Genomic DNA, 6,644 nt, shown 5'->3' on the forward strand with positions numbered 1-6,644 from the left:
GGTGGCTCAGTCGGTTAAGCGACTGCCTTCGGCTCAGGTCATGATCCCAGGGTCCTGGGATCGAGCCCCGCATCGGGCTCCCTGCTCCGCCCGCAGGAGGCCCGCTTCACCCTCTTCCCCTCCCCCTGCTTGTGTTCCCTCCCTCACTGTCTCTCTCTCTGTCAAATAAATAAAAAATCTTAAAAAAAAAAAAGACACACACACCACATAAAAGGACACAAGGACATTTTGGGAGGTGATGGATATGTTTAATATCCTGATTGTGAGAATGGTATATGCATATGTCCAAACTCATCAAAATGTACACATTAAATACATGAAATCTTTATATATCAATTATACCTCTATAAAACTTTAAAAAAATGAAAAAAACGTGATTTTTTAATCTTAACAAAGTAAACTGAAAGGGATTATGATTGAGTTTAACATTCTTCTTGGGACAGAGAACTTTGTTAGATTCGTATGCTCTAAACCTAGCTATAGAACTACATACTTCCAATTGTTTGTTTGGATATAATTTCTACTCAATTAATATAGTATTTTAAGTGTGCACTCAAAGTCTTATATCCCATCATATCCTCTAAAGGGCATACTTCTTTTTATCAATGCTCAATAAGGACATGATCTGACCTGATCATGAACTGCAATATGCTTTGTACTGGGAAATGCTGCTACTGATCCATCATTAGTAGAGACATGAGCTCAGTTTTCTTTCCTAGGGATGGGAGTAGATTTCTATTGATTCATCTATACTTTTTCAGCAAGTCTCATCACTGTGCTCCTCAACCAATGTTATAAATTAGATAGCCAATGAATCACAAAGAGATGTTAAACAAATCTGCAAAAGAATTCATTCCCTCAAAAAGCATCCATAAAACACCAGCTATGTGTCAGACACGGTTGTAGGCAGCATTAGTACCGGGAAAAACAGAACACAGTCCTTGCCCTTAAGAACTTGGGAGATTGCCATGTAAACTGATCAATACATCAACGTGGTCAATGCTGCAACAGAGTCATGCACATCCTGCCATCACAGCAAGGTGGAAGCAGTACCTAGTTCTACCTAGGGAGGTCAGCAATGATTCTGTAGAAGAGATAACATATAGGTTGTACCTTGAAGACTAAGTTGGATATTTACTTCTTCCTAATTTACATTGCTTTTTAGTTAGCTATAATACGTAAGTATGGAATGCACAGGCTCACATTTTTTTAAAAGTCTTAACTCTCTTTACAGTGTCAGAAGCAATTTCCATTAGATCAGTGATCTAACTTAAGCTAACAAATGATTACCCTTCACATCTGAGCAAAAATAGGTGCCTAACTGAAGATAATGATAATAAGCAGCTAAGATATATACATGGTATTTTATATAGGAAAATCGAGACCTTAAATAAAACACCTAGAGAAAAAGACATAACTTTTTTCCTTGAATTAAATCCTTTCTGGCATTTTTAGAAATATGAAGTTGTTAGATCCAATTCACTGTGGTAAGCAGAATAATGTTTCCTTCTTCTCTCTGCAAAAATGTCCATGTACTAATACCCAAACTTTTGAATAGGTTACAATACATGGTAGAGGGGACTTTGAAGATGTGATTGAGTTTAAGGAGCTTGAGGTGGGAAGATTATCATTATCTTGGATTATCCAGGTAAGCCCAATGTAATTACAAAAGTCCTTATAATAGCGAGACAGGAGGGCCAGGTCAGAAAGGGGAAGGTGAAGATGGAAGGAGAAGGCAGGATTGTGCATTTTGAAGGTGGATGCAGGGTCCACAAGCCCAGGAATGCATGCTGCCTCCAGAAGCTGGACACAAATCCTCTCTTGAAGCCTCCAAAAGGAATGTAGCACTGCTGACACCATCACTTTTATACCCGTAAGTCTTATTTCTGATATCCAATATCAGGAATTTAAGACAATAGGTTTGTGTTGTTTTAAACCACCTAGTCTGGGGCAATTCATTATAGCAGCATTAGTTAACTAATATATATACCAAAGCCTTGGCAAGACAACTGAAGTTGAGCTGTAAGAATGGGAAGCCATAAAATCCTCTGTCACTTATACCATTTCACTATGAGAGGTCAAAGGTTTCCTAAAGAGACTGGAGGGAGAGTTACTCACTCTTGTTCAGAAATTTTGTCATCTTCCATAAAGCTGTAGCATCCCCTGTTCTTTCCATAGAATTTTCAAAAAGTATCTTGAGGTCGATTGAACAACAACTGGCCTTTGGGCTCCTTAACCATCTTTCTAAAAAGAATAAATTTAATTTGAACAATGCTAAGGATTAGCTAACTGGTCCTCATCTTAATAAAGTTATCAGATCAGCTGACAATTGAGGGATGGCCAATGGTATAATGATAGTCCACAAAACATGGGACTGGATATTCTTATGATAGTTAAATGCCAAAGATACAACCCTTCACCTCAATGACCTTATATATGAAGGTCAAAGAAAGTGTCGAAGCAGAAGTAAAAACATGGAGGTAAAACCCTAGAGAAAACTAAACCCTAGCATCTTCTGCCATTTTTCCTAGGAACAAGAGCCCTGATGAAGATTCTTGGTTTCAATAACCCAACCTCCACTGCCAGCTTTGTCTGTTTCCTAAGAAGACTGTTGTGGCAACAAGCAGATGAGGCTGTCAATGAAATCAAGGGACTCCAGGAGGGGATACCTTTTTATGATGAGGTTTTATTAAGAAAAATATAGACCAAGATAGGAAGTCATATTTTTTGTAAGGAAGTACAGTAATTGTGTATTTCACACACATATCATTTAATGTACCATTTTTTATACGCTAAACACTACGTTGGGGACTGGAAATAGACAGTGTTCAAGAAAGCCCTCACCAAGCTTAAAGTTTTAACAGAGAAGACAAAAATAAAAGCACAAAGACTCTGAGAATGGGGGACACCTGGGTGGCTCAGTTGGTTGAGTGTCTGCCTTTGGCTCAGGTCATGATCCCAGAGTCCTGGGACCAAGTCCCATATCAGTCTCCTTGCTTAGCAGGGAGCCTACTTCTCCTTCTGCCTGCTCCTCCCCCTGCTAGTGCTTTCTCTCTCCCTCTCTGACAAAAAAAAAGGAAAGAAGAAAGAAGAAAGAAAAGAAAGAAAAGAAAGAAAAGAAAGAAAAAGAAAGAAAAAGAAAGAAAAAGAAAAGAAAGAAAGAAAAGAAAGAAAAGAAGAAAGAAAAGAAAGAAAAGAAAGAAAAGAAAGAAAGAAAGAAAGAAAGAAAGAAAGAAAGAAAGAAAGAAAGAAAGAAAGAAAGAAAGAAAAAGAAAAAGATTAAAAAAACAAAAATACTCTGAGAATGAATAAAAGGGAGCCCTGACTAGTTTGTGGCTACTCAAGTGTATTAGCTCAGCCTGCCAAAACAAAATACTATAGACTCGGTGGCTTAGATGATAGGAATTTATTTTCTCACAGTTCTGGAAGTTGCAGTTCAAGATCAGGGTGTCAGCAGGACTAGTTTCTGGGTAAAGGCTCACTGCCTGACTTGCAGACAGCTGCCTCCTTGCTATGTCTTCACAGGGCAGAGAGAGAAACAGAGAGATACAGAGGTACAGAGAAGGGGGTGGGCAAAGAAAGAGAACTCTCTGCTATCTCTCTTATGAACGCCTTAATCCCATCCAGAGGGTCCTATTCTTCTAACCTCATCTAAACGTAATTACCTCCCATAGGCCCTATCTCCAAATACCATCACACTGGAGGTTAGGACTTCAACATGTGAATTTTGAGGGAACACAATTTAGTCCACAGCATCAAGAAAGTCTTTATTTGAAGATGTATGAATTAAGGTGACAACAGAATAGAAAATCCTTAGATAATTGCAAATAAAGGAAGATGCATGTACAAATTCCAATATGGGAAGGAACTTGATATAGTTAGGGAACTGAAAGAAAGAGCAGTGAGGCTATAGTACAAGGAGGGAAAGAAACACTGGCATGAGAGAAGGCTGGCAGGAGGTGATCACCAAGAATTTTGTGGACTATCATTAAAAGATTATGCAGTATATCTTTTTTTTAAGATTTTAATTTATTTGAGAGACAGACAGACAGAGAGCACAAGTGGGGAGGAGAGGGAGAAGCATCCTCCCCACTGAGCAGGGAACCTGGTGTGGGGCTCAATCCCAGAACCCTGGGATTATGACCTGAGCCGAAGGCAGACACTTAACTGACTGAGCCACCCAGGCGCCCCTATGCAGTATATCTTTAAAAATGAAATGCTATCAACAAATTTTAAGCAGGGCCAAATTATAATCAGATTTGTCTCATAAATCTCACTGTGGCTTCTATTTGCAATATGGATTGGCATGGGACAAGAATGATGCGATAAGATCAGTTAGCAGTTCATGTGAGAGACGATGATGATGGCTTGCATTAGACTGATAGAGATGGAGAGAAAAGGACACATTCAAAGATATTTAGGAATTAAACTTAACTGATAATGTAAAAGGTAATGAGAGAGGAAGATAAATCAGGGTACATGGCTTGACCAAATGCCCGAGGATGGGGTGGGAGCAACCATCCCTGGGATGGAGAGGTATGGGGGGAAATCCCTGACATGGAGAACACTAGAGAAGAAGTAGATTTCTCAAGCAGAAAATCATAAAATGCGTTTTAGATATTTTGGTTTGATGCTGCTATAAGGCATCAAGGTGAAGTTGCTGAGAAGATAATTAGATAGGTCAGTTTAGAAGAGAGGTTTGGGTAGAAAACGTAAATTTGGGGTAATCAGTAAATAAATAATTACTGATGTCATGAAGTGAGTAAGATCACTTTGGGAGAGAAAATAGAGTAAGAGTGCTGAGGACTTCAATTGCAAGGAAAATATAGTACATGACCAAATTGAACACTAAGGACTCTAGGGCTTTGAACCCCATATGAATACTTGAGCTCCTAGGCAAGGGGGTTGGGGCAGGACCACTGATAATACTTCATGAACATCATGGTATTTCTTTCTCTTTCCAAGCAGTCCCATGCTACCTTCAACCCTTGAATTCTTTTTTGTCTTTTTTTTTTTTTTTGCCATTATTATTTATCATCATCAGTCAGGAATATAGTATCTGCCTTCTCTCATTTCTGTTCCCCAATAAGCTCTAAAAGAAGAACAAATAGACTTCAATAAAAGAAGAAAAGTCATGATTCCCTCTCTTTTTCACTTGCAATTCATCCTTTCTTTCTTCTTGACATTTTCCAAAACTCTACACTTTAAATAAAGTTCCTAATAATTAGAGAAACAATTTGCCCAAGAATAAATAGCTAATATAAGTTGCTCTTTATAACAAGCTGCCAGCTCATTATGTTGGCTAATAAATAAAATCTATTCAGTCATCATGGAAATGGAAAATCATTTCTAAAGGGAAAAATCTAACAAATCAACTATGGTCAATATTTTCTATAGTGAATGGATGAAGACCATGATGAGCCTGTTTTCTCCACTGACTTCCTACTTGTTGAAGGGTGGTTTCACCATTCCAAAGCCTGCTTTATCTGTCCCTCAATAACACAGCACAGACTAGAACTCCAATTTTTCCAGATACTGGAGAAATCTCAGTGTATAGTTTTGAGGTTGGATTGTGTTTGTAAAATATGAATTGCTAGCTCTTCTCTGGTCAGCATGAGTATGAAGCTTCTCACAAAGGAGAGTAAATCCTCCACAACACTACAGTTGTAAAATGGTTGTGTTCCTTTGGACTGTTTATCTCCTTTCTCTAGCTCCCCTGGGTCTCTCATAGTCCCCAACAATGACTGTTAGTAAACCAGCAAATATAACCAAATGTCATTAGCAAAAATAGATTGCTCCTTGAATGACTCCACAAAACACCTACTGCCTTACAGACAGTATGAAATTTTTGGTTCAACTGGATACTTAAAAATCACCAGATATTGACTGAATGCCAAAACAAAACAAAAACAACAAACAAACAAACAAAAAACCCAAAGAAATATTTACACTTTGGACTATTAAGAAGCATAAATCAACTCTTGATTTCCAGAAATTCACAACTTATTGATGGCTCATGACAGTTATATATCACAAGACAATAGGTTAGAAGGGCAATTAAGCTCATGCATTTAGGATAGAGTGGTTAGTGAGAGCTCTTAGAGAAGTGATCTCATATGTGGTGTGTGTGTTCTAATGATTAAGATATCAAGAAACAGGATGAGGGGAGAGGTACATGTCAATCTGATTAGGTAAGGACAATGTGGTTTTGGGATTATGGAAGGCAGGAACTAGGTCTGTTTGTGTGGTTATAGGGCTGGGAGGTTCAATTGTCAGTATCATTATTTATTGACAATCCTGTGCTTGATTCAGCAGCACATGTACTAAAATTGGAATGATACAGGGAAGATTAGTATGGTTCCCTGCGCTAGGATGACACACTATTTATTTACAATCCCTATGATACCATAGCCATGCATCAGAATATTTTGTATGTTCTCCACCACAAATATGGGGCCACCACTGCCCATTTATTACAAAGTGTTAATCTAATTACAGAATACATTCCGGCTCAAAATGCAAAATAGGTTCAAAATACATTTCAATCCAAGTATGAATGATATCAAGATCCTCCTAATCCCAACTTCTTTCTTAATAGCAGTGAATTCTGGTACTCAAATGGGCAAAAAAAAGTCCAGCATAAT

The 6,644-nt window shown here is 38.1% G+C and overlaps 1 non-coding gene across 1 annotated transcript; it reads left to right on the forward strand.

Moving 5' to 3' along the window:
- The first annotated feature begins 6,299 nt into the window (after positions 1–6,299).
- LOC114226638 (U6 spliceosomal RNA) lies at positions 6,300–6,407 on the forward strand. The gene has a single exon (XR_003612796.1). It is a non-coding gene; the product is annotated as a U6 spliceosomal RNA (small nuclear RNA).
- The last annotated feature ends 237 nt before the right edge of the window (positions 6,408–6,644 follow it).

The sequence above is a fragment of the Eumetopias jubatus genome, unplaced genomic scaffold (assembly GCF_037043125.1).
Source record: "Eumetopias jubatus isolate StellerSeaLion01/CBP00866 unplaced genomic scaffold, mEumJub1_p1.0 scaffold_13, whole genome shotgun sequence".
NCBI lineage: Eukaryota > Metazoa > Chordata > Mammalia > Carnivora > Otariidae > Eumetopias > Eumetopias jubatus.